This window comes from Lycium ferocissimum, chromosome 8 (genome assembly GCF_029784015.1).
Source record: "Lycium ferocissimum isolate CSIRO_LF1 chromosome 8, AGI_CSIRO_Lferr_CH_V1, whole genome shotgun sequence".
Taxonomy (NCBI): Eukaryota; Viridiplantae; Streptophyta; class Magnoliopsida; order Solanales; family Solanaceae; genus Lycium; species Lycium ferocissimum.
Window position 1 is genome coordinate 21,367,853 of NC_081349.1, and position 20,651 is coordinate 21,388,503.

Consider the following 20,651-nt stretch of genomic DNA (forward strand, 5'->3'; position numbering starts at 1 on the left):
CAAAGGTAGACAGTGATGGCATACGACAGTGGACTTGGAATAGAGATACGATTATAAAGGAAACAGGACGAATATACGAGGAATAGACATACATACGAGCAAGCTATGGTATCGTAAAGGGAAATAAGAAATGAACGAAGGAAGAAAGAAAAGGGTGTATTTTACTAAAATTTCATGATGAGAACAAGAATCGGCGGGACATTAGAAGGATTATGATGCATGATTATGATACAAACAATTAGTTAAGAGAAACTATGGGACACTATGAGCTAAATTAAGAAAAGGACGAATCGTGAGAATGAATGAGAGAGAGTATCGACTTTTACTGGTATGGTATAAACCCAACTCGGAATCGGGAACCAAGAGTAAGAGAAATCTCAAGGGTACTGGGGAAAGGATAGCTATGAAGGAAAATTGCGGCTGAAGGAGCATGGTATAGTCGGGCATTCTATAAGGAGCCTAACGAATTCCGATGTCACCATTGATTCATTAACCTAGGGGACTATTAGGCATGAAGGAAGGAAGTGGTTTGAGTTGTGTCCAATATGTGTGGACATTTGACTTGATACAAGAATCCAGTTAGCAAAAAAAAAAAATAAGTCAAACCATGCGATGAAAGTAACTCCGGCATTATATGGACTAGAGGAGTTGAAGGATTGCTAGGGTCGGCCAAATGACTACCAAAGACGGTCAATACTCGAATGTTACTGGTATATGAGAACATTCTTAGACGAATTAGAATATTCCCAAGTACAGAAGAAGGAAATGTACTGGCTTGAAGGAGTCGAAATTCGAGATGAACTAATATAGCAAGGATGTGCTAAAAAAAAAAGTGGAAATGGACTAAATGCAAGTATATTATGAGACAAACATGGGAAAGGAGGCATGACAAGATAATAAAGGTTTAGCAAATCAAGGAAATAAGTTTTGTCAATGCAATACGTTGTGTTCCGGGCTATGATTCGAATCGCTCGTACTAGAGAAATTTTTTGTTACAATTAAATATGCAGCAAACGTACCCCAAAAAGGTAACAGAAGAAGTGAGAAGGCATACAAGTGACCAAGGATAAGTATCAAGGACAGTCGGGATTAGTAAAGAGAAATCGTAGCACTGGAAGAGGTGAGAGTTTTAAAAGAGGAATATTTTTAGGAATTTCAATGATCGTCAAAAGAAAGAAAGACAATATGCCTATGGATAGCATGACAGCAGTACTACCTGAGACTAGAAAATATCTCCTGCGTCGTGAAATCATAAGTCACCGTTTATATCAAATCGTGAGAGTATATGTCATAGGACCATATAAATAATCGTCCTGATGAAATGGCTAGTAAAATGGTGTGGGGACGACAATAAATATTTGAAGAAGAATGGAAGCTAGTTAAGTCTCAATTAGCCGCTGGTATAGGAGAGCCAAGGACTTAAAGAGGGAAGCACACTCGTATTGAAAGGAAGTTGTGATTAAGTAAGATTTTATTTTAGTCTCATGCTTATGAGTTATTTTGTAATGATGTTAAGATTGGAGGAGAGGAAATTGGAGGAAAGATTCAAACATGGATTTGAAGATATTTTGAATAGTAGATTAGCTTGAGATATGATCATTAGTATGTTGTAAGTATAATCTTGTGATGGGGGATAACAACGATGATAAGAAAATGTTGTATACAAGTGTATAAGGAATGGTGCTGAGGATTGTTGTATGGGTCGAATTGAGTCCCATTTGAATATAAATCCCTTGGCTATGGTATTTTTGACGCATTGGATGAGTAATCTGAAGTAAAGTAATTAATGAGAATAATAAGCCATTAGCAAGGAAATGCTATGACAAACCATCTGGGCGCTACCATAGGTGAAACTATGATGACAATAAAGGAATTAAGGAGTTCGACTAAAGCATTAAAAAGGAGATGAAATGATATGTATATAAAATCGATTAGTACTAAGAGGGATAATCTAAAGTAGCACTAGAGAAGCAAGCAAGGAAAAGTGCCACAACCAAATAAGAAAGTTGTCCACTAGTAGAGAAATAAAGGGCTGCGAAACAGGAGGGACTAAGTCAACGGAAGGTGAAGTCATGGAAGTAGATGAAGATAAGATCGCAAGAAAAGGATTCAAGGATATAAATAAAGGAGATGGACATTTAAGGAATTAAGAGATCCGCTTGATTGATAAACCAAAATGACAGATAATTGCGTCAAACTATGGGAAAGACTTATTAAGTGAGAATCGGGCAAAGGTTAAAAGTAGAAGGAGAACCCCAAAGGAAATGATCAAAGGATATCACGTTTGATTGGAACAAGCGGGTGACAATGAGACCTCGTGGAACAAGCAACATGATGGCTCTTATTGGAAAAAGGGATGAATGAAGGTTACAGACAAAGGAAAGAATGAAAAGATTCGAATTCGCTGCATGACTAGAAATCTTGGTTATTCTTCGACAAATTTCTGAATTCACCCCTAAGTTATTAGCCGAACTAAGGATCAGAAACTTTAAGAGTAAATTGAAGGAAAGGAATCATTAAAGAAGAGGTTTGAGATGTTTTTGATATAAGTACAAGAATTACCGTTAGTTAGCCAAGTGCCAGAAGTCCAATTGAAGGAAAGAGAAATTAAGCGAGACATTTCGGTGTTAAACTAGTTGAAAGATAAAGTACCGCAAAGATTAATTCGACTGCTATAGAAAGCAAAGGATGCTAAAATGTGACCAGTCTTGAGGTTATCTTTAAGGGAGGAAGAATAAGAATAAGTAAACAAGAAGACAAAGGCCTGGGACATCTGTAAAACGTAAGAAAGATACGTGGAGATCGAAGAGAACAAGAATTTCTGAATAAAAAGAAGATGGGATCAAAATTGGATAAAAGTATGTGGTAAGTACTGGATGAAAGGGCATACAAGAATGTAAACAAAGAAGGCTGAAGAGACAATGAGAACGATAAAGCATAAAGAGTTAGTAGACAGACAGATAATAAGAAAAGAGACGACCTTGAGTACGGGCGTAAATTTTGGCCACAAAAGAAGAAGGATAAACTGCGTAATTCGGATAAGTTCAGTTTTAAATGAGCAAGTAAGACTGCAAGTAAGTAAAGTAAATACCGACAAATACAGGTAAGAACATTGACATCTACCTCAGAGCGAACTCTACCTCAACATTCGAGGACGAATGTTTTTAAAGGGGGGAGAATGTTACACCCCGCACTTTCAGTGTTACACCCCGTACCTCGGAGAAACACCGGTTAAATTAGAATGTAAGTATGTCGAGCTATGGCTAGGTAAAACAACTTTGGAGTGTGAGGAACGAAACATTATTAAGTATATGGTTTAAGTAAAGGATGAATTATGATCTTGTAAGTCGTAACCGGGAAGGACAACCTTGGAACCAAAGGACATGACCATTATCAAGTATGATTAGTGATAAATATCATGTATGGAGAGTTTCGGAAGATTTTGGGACCAAGCAAATCAAAGAAAATAAGTTTGTCGAAAATTTGGAACAAGTTGGCAGAATTAAGGACAGAATTTTGGGTCAACTTTGGAGGGGTATATCTCTAGGTATATGGGGAGTTTTAAGGTGTTTCAAAAGCTTAAAATGAAGTTCGTCGAGTCTAGTTTCCAACGCAATAAACCGCTCATCGATACGACATCGGAATAGAGAATTATGGACGTTACAAGTTCAGGCGACGACAGAAACGCAGCTACGCGCTACGGTGACGACTTACTACGATGCTACGGTGACCGACCCGACTTTGGCACCCTATATAAGGGGCAAAACCCCATTTTTTCTTCACAAAAAATTTCCCAAATGCTTCTAGAAAATTCAGCCAAAGCAAGAGAGCATATATATACATAAAAGTGAGGATTTTGAGAGATTTCAAGTTACGGAGTATTAATCGAGGTCCGACAACGTGTAGTCACGATTATAGTTTTGTCTTGCGTTGGAATTGGCTTGGATTCAAAGTAAATATTGAAGATATTGCTGCTCTAGAAAGAATAAGGTATGAATCTCTCCTTATTAATATTAATTTCAGTTTATTTACGGAGATAAAGTTATTAAATAGTCGTATAATAAGTTGGATAGTTGAGAAATTTAGAAAACATCGTGTGGGATGTTTTATGGAGCCTATTGGTGTTGATAATGTTGTTGTGATGTTGGTATTGTTGTTGTTGTTGTTGGTTATTGGATTGTGATTTCGGGCTAGGCATATAAACAAAGGAGATGCTGCCCGAATTTTGGCAGATTCTAAATGGATTTAAATTAAGGGTTTAAGACGAGCGTATGACGATGAGCCTAACAATAGTATGAATGGTCGTATATGTAGATTACGAGGCTACGAATGATCTTAAGTGAATTGCAAGACAGAAGTAAGTTGGAAGTCGAGAAATTATCTTCCAGGTATGTTAAGGCTAGTCCCTTTCTTCTAAAGGCATGATTCCTTTCTTATGAATCCAATAGGTGTTTTCCAAATGTCCCATGATCCCTCTATGTGAATCCATAAATGTTTTCCAAGAATATTCTTATTCTCAAAAGCTAGAGATTCATGATTCATAGAGTTCTTATGATCTAAAGATAAACATGTTTTATGATGACGATGATCCTATTTCTAGAAACTCCTATGTTATAATTCCCTACATATGTTTCATAACCTCCTTACTTCCAAAAGTTAGAGTTCATGATTCAAAGGCATGACTTCTTTCTTGATAATCCATAAATGTTTTCCAAAATGTCCCTATTTTCCGAGTCAAAGATTTATGATTCTATAAGCTTTTATGACAACAACAACGGACATGTTTTTACAATATGAATGACGATGCTAAAGATGAGAATGTTTCTATGACGATTACGATGATGATGATGATTTCATATTTAAAAGTCCCAAGCTTATGATTTCAATGTGAATATGAGAATGTTGAGTTATTTTCGTGATTTTCTCGATTTTATTCATTGTTGTTGATCTCACCTTATAATAATTGTTCCTTCAAGGTGAGATATAGCGATGATGATTGCTCCATAATATAAATCGGAGGTTACCGACCTTACGTCACTCCGATAGAGTCGTAGCTTTTATTTGGCTCTCATTATATGCATATACATATATATATATATATATATATATATATATATATATATATGTATTTTCTCACACCGCGCCGCGCTATAGTCGGCCGGACATGGCACGTAGACACCACTGCAGTGGGCATGTTATGATATTACCCCGGACGCGGGCTAACGATGATAACACCGAGCCTTAACACATGATACTATAGATATGACACCGAGCCTTAATGGCCGGGCATGATACTATATATATGACACCGAGCCTTAATGGCCGGGCATGATACTATATATATGACATCGAGCCTTAATGGCCGGGCATGGTACTATGTATATGTATAAAAATGTTTTTTTTTTTAAAAGGCTAAGCATGCATGGCATCCGCCTTATGAGGCATCCAGATGTACATGTTATCTCTCTTATTCCATGTTACCTTCCATATCTATATTATGTTGTTATTCATGCCTTACATACTCAGTACATTATTCGTACTGACGTCCCTTCTTGTGGACGCTGCGCTCATGCCCGCAGGTAGGCAGGGAGATGGATCAGACCCGTAGGTGTTCTATCAGCGGATTCTCACGAGCACTCCACTTACTTCGAAGCTACAATCTATTTGGTATTGTCCTTATGATCATTGTATTCTATGTAGAGGCTCGTAGATGTGTGTGTATAGTTAGACGTTTTATAGCTCCATCGATTCATATTGTTGTATAATATTTTGGTGGCCTTGTCGGCCTTATTTTGAGCTCTTGATACTTTACTGTTAGCCTTGACGGCTTTATGATATACGTTATCTTGTGGCGACCTTGTGTCCGCGAACCTTGTCGGTCCGCATAGTTATGGTTTCTAACATATGTGCCGAATGATCGGATATTTTTTGTATAAACCCCTATGTATAAACCTTTTATAAGTTTGTATAACATTGTATACTAGGGTAAAAGTGTATATAAACTTTGAGTTATGGTTTATAATGTTCAAAAGTAATTGTTGGATAAGTCGATGTATTCTACTTGTATATTCATATTGCGTAGTGGAAGGGACTTGCTAATAATTATGATTCATCATTGAATATTGGCAGAATAACTTAGGACCCCCCTAAACTTGTCATCTTTTATTTAATGCACACTTAAATTATGCGTTGGCTTAATTATCCCCTTGAACTTGGTAATATGATAGTCTCGACCCCCTAGATGCTGATGTGGCAAAGAGCGTGAATACACTCTCTTTTCGGCGTGTGAAGGGTCAAAAATAAAAAAATCAACTTTCAAGTGGAGTATTTTTCAACTATTAATCGCCATATTCAATATAATGATTTATTTTTTCCAATTGTGTTTCTTTTTGGTTTTTCTTAATATTCATTGCATATTTTATCCCAATTGTATTTTTTTTGTTTTTAGACATAATGATTATTTATTTCAACTATGTATTTTTTTTATTTTTTATTTTTGGATCCAAATCTAAATAACTTAGTTGAAACTCTATTTATTTTTGCCAAATAAAAAGAAGATTTAGCAAAAGTAATGAAGTTTAGACGGTGTATTTTCTACAAAAAAAAATGTGTATTTTTCTTTTCATGCAATTACTATTTATTTCAACTCTGCATTATTTTTTTGGGGTCAAATTCTTAAAATATTTGGTTGATATTTTATTTATTTCTTTTTAGATACAATGATTATTTGCTTTAACTGTGTATTTCTTCTTTTCCTGGCCAAATATATAAAAATAACTTGATTAGAATATCATTATCTTTAGCCAAATAAAAAAAAAAGTATGGTCAAAATATTGTTGTTTCAAGTTCTTTTTTTACAGATTTGGCCCGAAAAAGATGATCTAAATAATTGGTGAACTTAAAAAGATAAAAAAAAAAAATATATTTTATCCTTAAAAAAATGCCACATGGACAAAAAAATCCATCTGGCACCGCGTGTGTCACACGTCCATGGGTTGTCAGCGTCCAGGTGGGTCGTGCCTATCATATTGTCAGGTTGAGGGGGGTAATTAGGCCAATGTAAATTTACGTGTACACCGAATAAAAATCGACAGTGGAGTCCCCAGATATTTTGCCGCGAATATTAATGACCCAACTTGAAAATTTTGCACAAGTAACGAAGTAGATGAGAAATAACGTATGATTATAGTAATTAAAAGTAAATGTGTAAATTTGTAGATAAAATGAATGTGATCAATTTTATCTTTGTTACTTATTATAATGTATATTTACATTTTTTATACAAAAATATTAAACGAATATCATTAAATTGGAGGATAGTATGGTAGTTCAACTTTTGATAATTCTAACTTTAACATTTAAAGCTTCCCACTTATATAATAATATAATTAGTATATTTTTTTTATTTTTTTTTGGGTTAAAAGGGGTATTATATTATAAATACAAAACAAAATACAAGAGTTAAAGTGAGGTATGATATGAACCCCATACAGCTCAAGGCTGTCACAGTAGCGGCTCAAATATGTCATCGAACTATCGGAAATAACGCATTTATGCCACTCGTCAATAGTTTGGCTCATTTATGTCATCGAACTATAGGAAATGACTTATTTATGCCACTCATCAATAGTTTGACTCATTTATGTCATCATCTGTTACCAAAATGACATTCATGCTATATTTCATTAAAACTGGTTTTACAAAACCATTTATGACACGTGGCCTCCAACTAGATTATGGTTATGGGTGGTCAGGGTGTATGGGTCGGATTTTTTCTTAATTTGATATTTAAAATTAGGCTGGTTTAATTAAAAGACGTAGACCTCTAATTAGAGGCCACGTGTCATATCTTGTATTATAAAACCGGCGTTAATGAAAAATGGCATGAATGAGTCATTTTGGTAACGAGTAATGACATAAATGAGTCAAACTATTTATGAATGGCATAAATGAGTCATTTCCTATAGTTCAATGGCATAAATAAGCCATTTCCTATATAAATAAGCCATTTCCTATAGTTCGATGGCATAAATGAGCCAAATTATTGACGAGTGGCATAAATGAGTCATTTCTGATAGTTTGATAACATATTTGAGCCTTTTCCGTTAATAATATTACAGACCAAACTTGTTTTTCGAAACGAAGTTTCTAAAATGTCTGCCCAAATTACTGTTAGAATTTTTGTCCTGAATTTCTTACATTATTTTGATTCTATCATAATTGTGTTTGATTCGATTTGACTTTTTTTAGTTAAAACCAAACAAAACCAATAGTGTTCGGGTTTTTCTTTTTAAAACCAAACCAAGTCAAACCAAATCACTAGTCGGGTTTTTTTCTCGGTTTGGTTCGGATTATCAGTTTGGTGCAGTTTGTCGGTTTGCTTTGTACACCGTTACTTGGTGGTCTGCTTGTCTTGATTGTCTTTAGGCATATTTTCCTGCCTAATCTCAAGAAATTGTAGAATAGTTTATAATAGTTTATACTTCTTTGCTATGGGAAGATATGGTATGCTAGCTAATTTACCCAATCTTGAGGTGCTCAAAGCAGATACTGCATTCTATGGAACATTGGAGACTAAATGAAGATGTTGTATTTCAAAAACTAAAATATATACGAATTGAGTATGGAACTCTAAAAAGGTGGGAAGCAGCAAGTGATAATTTTCCGATGCTTGAACAACTAATCTTGACTGAGTTCGGTTGTCTAGAGGAGATTCCCAAAGTATTGGAGAATAATGACGCTAAAATTAATCCAAATAGATTGTTGCAGCTCTGCAGTCGAGACTAGTGCCAAGAAAATTCAAGAGGAGCAAGAAAGCTACGGAAATTATGGACTTCAAATTCAAACTATACGGTCATGAAAATCAGGTATGTTAAAATCAATTTTGAATAGTAACCAATTCTTAAAGTATATTACTTAGCATTTGTATCGTACTGATCAAGCTGAAGAACATGATATTCAATATCAGAAAGACTGAGATTATATTCTAGGCCGCCTCGCCCAAACTTTCATATGGTTTTAATGCAAGGGCAAGAGGATCGAAGAACTTGTAGTTGTTAACACTCAAAATGAGACGTAGAAGCATTTTGAATCTTTGATCTAACAATTCATCTAGAGAGTTTACGCATGTATTTTTTGATAGTCAGATCTATTTTTTTTCTTGGTAATGATAGTCAGATATGTATTTAAGCTAATAGTAGTTAGCTCCCAAGAATATTTGATTTGCTTGAGTGCATTACCTTCAGGGAAGTCAATTTTTTGAGTTAGTTTCAAACTTGAAATCAAACTGTCTTGTTTTTATTTCCCTGATCATTTATTTGTTTTTCGTTTATCTTTAATTTTGTGTGGAAAATACAGAATGAGAATTATAGTTCTTTAGATTGAACATGTTACTAGAAATATATCATTATTTAACATCAATATTCCAGGTAAACTGGTAATTAATGTCACAAATAGAATTTAAAAGTTGTTTTAGCTGTGTAGTTTTGTCATGTTTAATGCTTCTGCTGTTGGGAAAGGCCAAGGTTTGTGGAGAATTGAATTAGTTGCAGTACTGTTGTAATAGTAGTAGTTTAAAGTAGACTGCATATTGTGTTGTTATTTGTCAACAAACCAGTTGGCAATCCATCTACTTTATTTTATTAAAGATAACAACATCACATTAAATGAGTATTATTTTGTTTGGTTATGAAAAAATGATTTTATAAGAAAAGAAATTGTATTCTAATTGATCAAAATAGTCAATTGTCTTGGTAGGACTTTATTCATGTGCTTCACTTCATTATTCATACTTTCCTTTCATATACTTGACTAATAAAACCAAGTGGTCGCAGAAAAAAGAAAGCAAAGACACATAAAAATCAGAGAAAACTGAAAAGAAATGGCTTATGCTGCTCTTTCTTCACTTATGCATACACTGCAGCAACTCCTTCAGTCTAAATCACCTTTGATTTATGGAAGCTTTATACAAAAACAACATGTTGAATCTGCTTATCAAAGTCTATGTGCAATCGACAAAGACGAGAAAGGGCTTGTAAATCCTTTAATGATGAATTGCAAAAGGTGGAAAAAGAAATTGATTCTCTCAAGAAAGAGGTGATGCAGATCGAATTTAACAAGCATGGAAGAAAATCAGCAGAAGCAACTACGTCTTCATCATCATCAAGAAGGTATGCAATTGAGCATAATATTGTTGTTGGAATGGAGGATGACTTCAACATTATACTAGATCGCCTCACTAACCAAATAAATGAGCTAACTGTCATACCAGTTGTTGGTATGGGTGGTATCGGTAAGACAACTTTTGCTAGAAAAGTTTATGATGATTCAGCAATCCGCTATAGATTTGATAAACTTGCATGGGTTACTATCTCTGAAGTATATAATGAGAGACAAATGCTTCTTGAACTTGTCTCTTCAATTATACGGGATAGGACTGATGAAAACAATCAAAAAATGAGCAATGATCAACTAACAGAGATTGTGTACAGAGGTCTAAAGGGTAGAAGATTTCTAATTGTAATGGATGATATTTGGAGTACTGAGGCTTGGGACCAATTGCAAAGAATATTTCCAAATGACAACAACAAAAGTCGAATCCTATTAACTACTCGCCTTAACTTTGTGGCTGATTATGCAAGCCCTGATTTTTCCTCCTCATGCTATGTCTTTTCTGAGTTTACGTGATAGTTGGAATCTATTTACTCAAAGACTATTCAGAAAATATCCTTGCCCTCCACAACTACTAAAAATAGGGAAGCATATCGTACAAAAGTGTCGAGGATTACCTCTATCAATTGTTGTTATTGCTGGACTTCTTGGCAAGATGGACCCGACCCATGATAATTGGGAGAGGGTTGAGGAAAATTTGAACTCATTTTTTGGTACAGTTCCTGAACAATGTCAAGCAATTCTTTCTTTAAGCTACAGTTACTTGCCCCAATATTTGAAGGCTTGTTTTCTCTATGTTGGAGGTTTTCCTGAAGATATGGAGATTGGTGTTTCAAAATTGACTAGATTATGGATTGCTGAACAGTTCCTAAAGGCAAGAAGCAATCAAAGGTTAGAAGTGGTGGCAGAGGATTATCTAGAAGAGCTAATCGACAGAAGTTGTAGCAATTAGCTTGCTACGAAAATTGCAGAAAAAAATAACTAAATGAAAGAGACAGATTTCATATCTTCTTGATAATGAGAATTACAATGACTGACAATATAAATACCCTCACAATGACAGCTAAGGAATGTAACAACCCTATCTAAAATTAGACAAGTGTCCTGCCTGCTTCTAGAATATTTAATGGAACCGGGGGACTTAATTGAATTATAAAGACTCATGGGCTAAAGTGCCAACTAAAAGACTAGCGGGTAAATAATAACATAACAACTAATTAATAACCTCAGAGAAAGGAATTATAATTCTCTCAAGCTTTCATCAGAGATGGTCGAGATCATGACATTCCACTCCCCTTCAAGAACCTTGACATCATCAAGGTTCAAAATTTGGAAACTGGCTCTTCAAAAATGAATACTCCTCCCAAGTTGCTTCTTCTGGAGCAAGATTAGCCCATTGAACTAAGACCTCAATCACGGCCTTGTTCCTTTTCTTGATCATCCTCCGATCTAAAATTTTCAATGGTTCTGTTAGTATCTGACCATCTGAGGTGCAATAGGGAGGATCTTCAGTTGAGAACGCTCTATCTCCAACCTTTTTCTTTAATTGAGAGACATGGAACACCGGGTGTATTTTTGACCCGATTGGTAGCTTGAGCTCATAGGCAACAGGCCCAATCCTTCGAATGACTTCATATGGACCAAAATAGCGAGCAGAAAGCTTGATATTCTTGCGGATTGCAACTGAAGTTTGACGGTAAGGCTGCAGTTTCAGAAATACAAAATCTCCAACTGCAAAGTTTCGTTCTTTCCTTTTTCCATCTGCATAAATCTTCATTCTTGCTTGTGCTTTTGCGAGGTTATCTTGCAAAACTTTTGACATCAGCTGTCTTTCTCTCAAAGACCTTGTCCGCTGCTTCAAGCTTAGATTGTGTAATGAGATCAAAGGTGGGTTGGGGTGGGTCATAGCCGTACAATGCTTTGAAAGGCGTCATTCCAATCGGGCACGTCTGAAAATTAGAGTTGTACCAAAACTCTGCAAGTGCCAGCCATTTGCTCCAATCTGATGGTTTGTGACCTGTCATACATCGAAGGTAGGTCTCCACACAACGATTTAGCCTTTCCGATTGCCCATCCGTTTGCGGATGATAAGCCGTGCTCGGTTTAAGTTGAACCTGTAATCCCTTAAATAGTTCTTTCCAAAAAGTGCTTACAAAGATTGGATCTCTGTCGGAGACAATAGAACTAGGCATGCCGTGTAATTTACATACATTGTCTAGAAACAACTGGGCAATCTGGCTAGCATTATAGGGATGAGTTAAGGCAAAAAAATGAGCAAACTTTGTATACCTATCAATAACTACGAGCACTGAATCCTTTCCATGAGACTTGGGTAATCCACTGATAAAATCCATGGCTATATGCTCCCATCCTCTTGTTGGAATGGGCAAGGGTTGAAGGAGTCCCGGATAAGCCACGCTTTCGCCCTTGTTTCTTTGGCATATTTCGCATTGGGAGATCTGATGCTTAACATCCAGCAACAGAGTAGGCCAATAGAACAATAGTTTGAGTCTTTGTTGAGTAGCATGTATACCTGAATGTCCTCCCCAAGGTGTGGAATGCATTTCTTCAATCAGTTTGCTGCGAAGAGGCCCATGGTTGCCCACCCAAACTTTGTCATTTCTTCTAAGGATTCCATTTTGCAACTGCATGCCTTGAATTGCATTTGGGTCTATACTCAGTTGTGTGATAAATTCTTGGGCTACTGGATCAGTTTGATAACTATCCATGATCTCTTCAGTCCACTTGGGCTGTACTACTGTGAGGCCCGAACATTCACCTTCATCAAACCTCCTGGAAAGAGCATCTGCAGCAACATTTTCTGCTCCTTTCCTATATTGAATTTCATAACTAAGACCCAATAGTTTAGTAACTCCTTTGTGTTGTAGTGAAGTAGTGATCCTTTGATCCTTAAGGAATTTGAGACTAAAATGATCGGTTTTGATAATAAAATGGCTAGGTTGCAAATAGTGTCGCCATTTTTCCACTGCATATAGTAATGCAATTAACTCCTTTTCATATGTGGAAAGGCCCAAGTGACGAGAGCTCAAGGCTTGACTGATGAATGCCAATGGCCTTCCATTTTGCATCAAAACTGCCCCAACTCCTTTGCCACTTGCATCTACCTCCACCACGAACGGTAATGAGAAGTTGGGTAAGGCTAAAACTGGCGCATGAGACATGGCCTGTTTGAGCTCTTCAAAGGCCTGAGTAGCTTCCAATGTCCAGTCAAAACCACCTTTCTTCAATAAGTTAGTCAAAGGCTTGCTGATTATGGCATAATCCTTGACAAAACGTCGATAGTAACCAGTGAGGCCCAAAAAACCTCTTAATTCCTTAACTGACTTTGGACACACCCAACTCAACATCGCCTCAACCTTGGTCTCATCGGTGCTAACCCCTTCACCTGAAATTATATGACCCAAATATTCCACTTTGCTTTGCCCAAAACTGCACTTTGATTTCTTCACAAACAATTGATTACCCTTCAATAACTTGAACACTTCCTGGAGGTGTTTGAGATGTTCAGGTAAAGATTTGCTATACACCAATATATCGTCAAAAAACACAAGCACGAACTCTCTGAGAAATGGCCCAAAGATCTGGTGCATAAGGGCTTGAAAGGTTGCAGGGGCATTAGTCAGCCCAAAAGGCATGACCCTGAATTCCCAAAGCCCATGGTGTGTTCGAAAAGCTGTTTTAAACTCATCACCTTTTTTCATACGGATTTGATGATAACCCAACCTTAGGTCCAATTTAGAGTAAAACTTGGCTCCATGTAATTCATCTAATAAGTCCTCAACCACAGGTATGGGATATTTATTTTTCACAGTAGCATCATTTAACTTACGATAATCAACACACATTCGCCAACTAGAATCTTTCTTTTTTACTAGAAGAACTGGAGAAGCAAAAGGAGACACACTTTTAGTCACTGTTTGGGCCCTTAACATTTCAGCAACAATTTCCTCAATGGCATTTTTTTGTTCAAACGAATATCGATAAGGCCTCAAATTAACAGGCCTTGTTCCTGGCAATAATTCTATTGCATGATCACACTCGCGACTTGGGGGTAAGCCTTTGGGTTCTTGAAACAGACCATCAAACTGTTCCAAAAGTCTTTTTATCTCATGAGGTATGGCTTCTTTGTTCTCAGCTGAACAAACCATCAAAAACATTTGGGCTATAAAATTGCATTGCCCCTTGTTAATTAATTTGGAAATACTTCTTGTGTCTACATGGGATAATTGTTCTTCATCAATGCAACTAATTAATGTTACCCACTCCAATCCATATAAAAATGATATACTCAAGGGGCGAGTATGTAACATTACTGGAGCAACTGTATCAATCCAGTCCATACCCAATACCATATCGCAACCTCCAACCTTGAGCACTCCAAATGTAAAATTGAAGTTTAGTTCCTGCATTTTCCATGAGAGCTTATGGCATTTTTGCCTACAACTTAAGTACTGCCCATTGGCAATTTTAATCCTCATGGGCCTGCTTAGATCTTCTACCAAAGCTGAACTAGTCCTAGCAACTTGTGGATCGATGAAACTGTGTGTTGACCCACTATCAATTAAAATTACTACTCGTTGGCTCTTCACAACACCAATAATTTTAACCGTTGAGGGAGACTCACTCTTGCCCAGAATCACATTTAGTGTGACTTCAGCCTGTTCAACTTCCTCAGCTTCCCCTCCTTCTTGCTCCATCACTTCTTCACTAGCATCCTCAAACACCTCATTCTCCATGGTGTTAAGGACTTTGTTCTTACATCGATGTCCGGGATGATATTTATCATGACACTTATAACATAAATTCTTCTCCCGCAGCATTTCTAGTGTCATATTTTGCTGGTTTGGATTTCGAGTATTAACCACAACAGGGTTTTTAGTCATTGGGCTAGGGACATTGGGCCTATAGTTGGACGGGTTGGGACGGTGCAAGACTTTGTGAGATAATTGTTTGTCCATCTGTTTATACATGGCAGTGAACGAGCTTTCATGTAGTTTGGCACATTTATAAGCCTCCAATAATGTCTTAGGCTTTGCAAATTGCACCAAGGGCATTATGTCTGGTTTCAAACCCCCTATGAAACAGGAAACAAAATGAGGCTCCTGTAATGCTGGATTAATTAAGACCATAAGGCATTTAAGTTCATCAAATTTTCTTTGGTAACTTTCTACATCAGTGACTTGATCCAAACGATTGAACTCTTTAACAATTTCCACAGGCATATTATTGCCGAACCTTTCACATATGTCGTTGCAAAATTGGGCCCAAGCAACAGAACCTCTATGATCAGCTAAATAGCTATCCAGCCAACAATCCGCAAAATCCCTTAAGTGAATCGCCACATAATTAATTTTTTCCTCATCGGTTACTTGATATAAATCAAAATATTTTTCACAGCGACGCAACCAACTTCTTGGGTTATTAACATCAAATTCGGGAAAGGTGAGCTTCCCTCTTGGGAGTTTGGACTGGACAACGTTGGGTCTAACCCCACCATTAGGATGTGAGGCCCAACCCAAAGAAGTGGGTTGAAAAGAGCTAAGAGGTACTGAATAGGGTTGAGAGGTTGAGTTCAAATTTAAGGGGTATGAATAAGGTTGGGTTATTGGGCTGGCGGAGAAAGAACTGACCGGATTTGTGAAGCTAGGGTTCATTGACAAGGGGTACGACTGAGGATGAAATGGCTGGGTGGACATGGGATAGGGAAAAGCATGGGTAGGTGGAGCAAAAGGGTGCGATGGGTGAGGCGAAAAAGGTTGAGAGTCGGTGGGTGGTAGTGAAAAAGGGATCGATGTACTGGTAGGTCTTCAGCGGTGGCCTGAATGCTGCAGCGAGAAGGGGTTTAAAGGGGTGCTAGAAGGTATTTCTGTGGTGGTTCTTACAGGGGCTGATAAGCTTCCCAATTGAAGGTGTGAAAAAGGGGAAGTGAGATTGCGTAGGTTACCTCCAACTGACGAAAATCCCCCATTCGTCGGAGATTCGCCATGGACACCGGCGGCTAAAGACCTTGCTGATGAAGATGGGTCTCTTCCTTGGCTGCTCATTATCACCAACATCTCTTCGATTCTTTTAGTAGAATCAGAAAATTCTACCATTTTGCTTTCGAATCCGTCATGTTTTTCTTCCAATTTATCCATTCGCTTCATCGATTCTTCCATGAAGATTTGAAGCTGTTCTTCAACTCGTTTCAGTCCGTCGTCATTGGACTGAGCTCGAGTTCTTTCCCCCATACTCCGATTGCCAGAAACGCGGCTCTTGATACCAAATTGTAGCAATTAGCTTGCTACGAAAATTGCAGAAAAAAATAACTAAATGAAAGAGACAGATTTCATATCTTCTTGATAATGAGAATTACAATGACTGACAATATAAATACCCTCACAATGACAAATGGAATGTAACAACCCTATCTAAAATTAGACAAGTGTCCCGCCCTCGCTTCTAGAATATTTAATGGAACCGGGGACTTAATTGAATTATAAAGACTCATGGGCTAAAGTGCCAACTAAAAGACTAGCGGGTAAATAATAACATAACAACTAATTAATAACCTCAGAGAAAGGAATTATAATTCTCTCAAGCTTTCATCAGAGATGGTCGAGATCATGACAGAAGTCTAATTTTGGCTGGTAGACGAAGGGCTAATGGAAGGATGAAAACTTGCAAAATTCACGATCTTCTTCGGCAGTTGTGCATAAGAGAAGCTCAACTTGAGAATTTTGTGCATATCCTGAATGATCATGACTACATTTCCTCAGAAAGAATAAACTATCAACGGCGGGCGATTCTTTCACTTAGCATTCGTTGGAAGCATTTATATGTTCCCGGGCATTGGAGTGATATTACAAGTACAATTCGCAGCTTGGTTTTTACAAGCAGTTCTTTTCGAGTTTATCTAATACCTCGATTTGTTTCACACTTCAAGCTGCTTAAGGTGTTGAATGTATCTTCAATCAATTACAATTTCTCTTGGGTAATACCTAAACTTGTACATTTGAGATATGTTGATGCAAAAATAGACGCAGCTCCTTCACTAGCCAAATTGTGGAATCTACAGACCATAATTCTTCGTAATTTTACAAAGAGAGATTTGCTTCTCCCACTAGAAAAGATACATTTGCAGCTCCCACTAGAGATCTGGACAATGTCAGAGATAAGACATCTGGATCTTGGATGGAATATACATCTGCCCAATCCTCTTGAGGCAGAAAATCATGGTAAACAACCTTTGTTTCTGGATAACTTGCAAATGCTTGCTCTCAGTTTCTCTCCTTTTTTGGCGGAAATCCTGAGAAGAACTCCCAATCTAAAAAAGTTAAAGATTGTAGATATTAAGCATGCTGACTGGCCTGTTATTCTTGATTCTCTCATTCTTCTACAAGCCATGGAGATGGAGAAACTAGCCATACAAACGAATCTTATTCCAGTCACTCTTTCAAACGATATTTTTCCAGCTAATCTCAAACAATTGAGGTTAGCTTGGACTTATTTGCCATGGGACGATATGGTTGTGCTAGCTAATTTACCCAATCTTGAGGTGCTCAAAGCACGTGGTGCATTCCGTGGAAAAGATTGGAGGCTAAATGAAGATGTTGTGTTTCAAAGATTAAAATATCTACAAATTGGGAGCGTATGTGATTTGGAAAGGTGGCAAGCAACCAGTGATAATTTTCCGATGCTTGAGCAACTAAACCTGGTTTATTTGTCTAAGCTAAAGGAGATTCCCCAGAGTATTGGAGAAATAATAACTCTAAAATTAATCCAAATAGAAAAATGCAGCTCTACAACTGTCACTAGTGCAAAGAAGATTCAAGAAGAGCAAGAAAGCTGGGGAAATTATGAGCTTCAAGTTCGAATTATAGGTATATATGTTAAAATTCCATCTTTATTAATATGTTCATCAGTTCATGTGGTGATTTCTATTTTCTTTCATTTATTGTTTTCACCTGCTAAAAGGGCGTGTAAACTTTGACCTATAATAAATATAAAAAGAGTAGTTTTGTGAAAAAGTTGGATGTAAGTGTAAACAATATATTGTGCTAACAAAATTGTTTCATATGGTTTTAATGCAGGGGCAGGATGATCGACAACAATTTCTAACTTTCTGAAAGAAGGAAAATTTGTTGATGTTAACACTGAGTACATTAGATTTACTAAGTAGCATTTTGAATATTTGATCCTAACAATTGTTATGGGGAGGTTAGGCTTCTTTTTTTTTTTCTTTTTTTTTTTTTTTTTTTTTTTAATCCTTTTTAGTCAGATTTGTATTCGAGCTTGTAGTAGTAGATCCCTGGAATGTCTAAATATTTTGAATAATTGATTTGCGGAAAGTTCAAACCTTATGTTTAGTAGCAAACTTGCAATCTAATTGTTTTCTCTCTTTTATCTGATATCTATTTGTCCTTTTATTTAGCTTTATACTATTACAATTTACAAGTATAGGCCATCCGCTTGAATTATTAAGACTTGAAGGATATGGGTAACAAATTAGGAATTTGGATATAACTTGTGAGTTGTGATCCTGTATCTATGTGACACAACTGGGGAAAATGTGTGATAATAAGAACAGAAAAAAGGATTTTTAGAAGAGAATTAGATAATTATAAAAAATAAAAAAGAGCAAAGTTAAGATTTTCTCTATACCTTGTGTTGAATTTTGGTCTTGAAAGTAACTTTCTATTTATGGTTTCATCAACAAAACAAAACTATCCACAGAACACTCTTAAAAGCAGCTAAACCATCAATCCTTGGTATAATCCTTAACCATATATATATTTAGGCCTCTTTCTACCCTTTTGGGTAAAAGTTGGTTTTCCTACTGTAACTATTTTTTTTTTCTAACAAACTTCCAAAAAAAAATAATATACATATTGGTTAGAATGTCAACAAAAGACATAAGAGCAGTTGAAGAAGGGAATTGTTCAACTTATACACAACATGCTAATGAAGAAGATTCAAGCCTTTGCACTTCACCTGAGGTTGTCATTATTATTCAAAAGGTTTGTTAATCCTCTTGAAATGAATTAAACTCTGACAAAAATGAGAATTTCTTAGTGACACAACTTTTTGTGATTACATCTTTATTTTGGGATTTTATTATAGGTGATAGCAGAGGCGATCGGAACGTACTTCTTGATATTTGTAGGGTGTGGTGCAGTAGCAGTGAACAAAACATATGGTTCAGTAACATTTCCAGGAATATGTGTGGCATGGGGTTTAATTGTTATGGTCATGGTGTATGCCGTTGGTCATATTTCTGGTGCACATTTCAATCCTGCAGTCACCATTGCCTTTGCCATTTTTAGGCATTTCCCCTTCAAACAGGTTTGTTAGAGTCCCACCCCGATTTCTTGATGGGGGGTTTTAGTCTCGTTATACGCTCGTGGATGATCCTCACTTCACAAACTAGCTTTTGGGGTTGAGTAACGTCCTGTTGAAATGTCCCCGATTTTCCAACAAGTTCTAAGTCCATTTTATTATCATGGTCAGAGTTAGGCATATCCACCCTTTCTATTCCGACGTCGACCCCATATTATATCGCTGCGCATGCCTCCATGTTTGTCCTGGACGCGTGTGGGATGTTAAGAGTCCCACATCGGTTCTTGATAGAGCCTTTGGTCTCCTTATATGGTCTTAACTCTTAAGCACTCCTCAACTCATGAGCTAACTTTTGGAGTTGCGTTAGACTCAAAGTTTGTTTCCTATCTGGGTTAAACTCATATTTGTCTTTCCTTTTATAGTCAAAAATTACATAGAGAAAGTAAACTAATCATGCAGAAACATCAAGAAAATTTCATGCTCGATAATTTTGTACTGCTTGTTGGAAAGTAACGTGTCAAATGGAGTACAATGGATACAATCATTCATATAATTGACCCCAACAAACTCTGTAGCGTGTTGTCTTGAGATTAATTTTGAATTTTTGTGTCTATTGTAGGTGCCATTGTACATATTGGCACAGTTGGTTGGGGCAATTCTTGGAAGTGGGACTTTGTATTTGCTGCTGGATTTGAAATCTGAGGCATTTTTTGGAACAGTTCCAGTGGGATCAAATGTTCAATCTTTGATTCTTGAATTCATCATTTCTTACCTATTGATGTTTGTCATTTCTGGTGTTGCCACTGACAATAGATCAGTGAGTTAATTTTTGAGTTACTTTTGTTAAGTTTATATGTTTTGCTTCAATAGAATTTTAGGTTGAGGGTACATTTTAATTTTTGGCATTCTAATTTTAAACAGATTGGAGAGCTTGCAGGAATTGCTATTGGAATGACAATACTTCTAAATGTTCTGATTGCAGGGTAAATTTCATATATTTATTTCCCCTTTCATTTTTTTTTTTTCCTGCAGTAAAAATAATAAAGCAGGGAAAAGTCATAGATTATCCATTTATTGAAAAATGGTAAAGTTGACCTATAAACATTTTCAACTTATAACTTGAGGAAACAAGTATCTCAAGT

General features: G+C 36.6%; 1 pseudogene; it reads left to right on the forward strand.

Annotated features, from left to right (window-relative positions):
• Positions 1-9,764: 9,764 nt before the first annotated feature.
• Positions 9,765-20,265, forward strand: LOC132067522 (putative late blight resistance protein homolog R1A-3; annotated as a pseudogene).
• Positions 20,266-20,651: the final 386 nt, after the last annotated feature.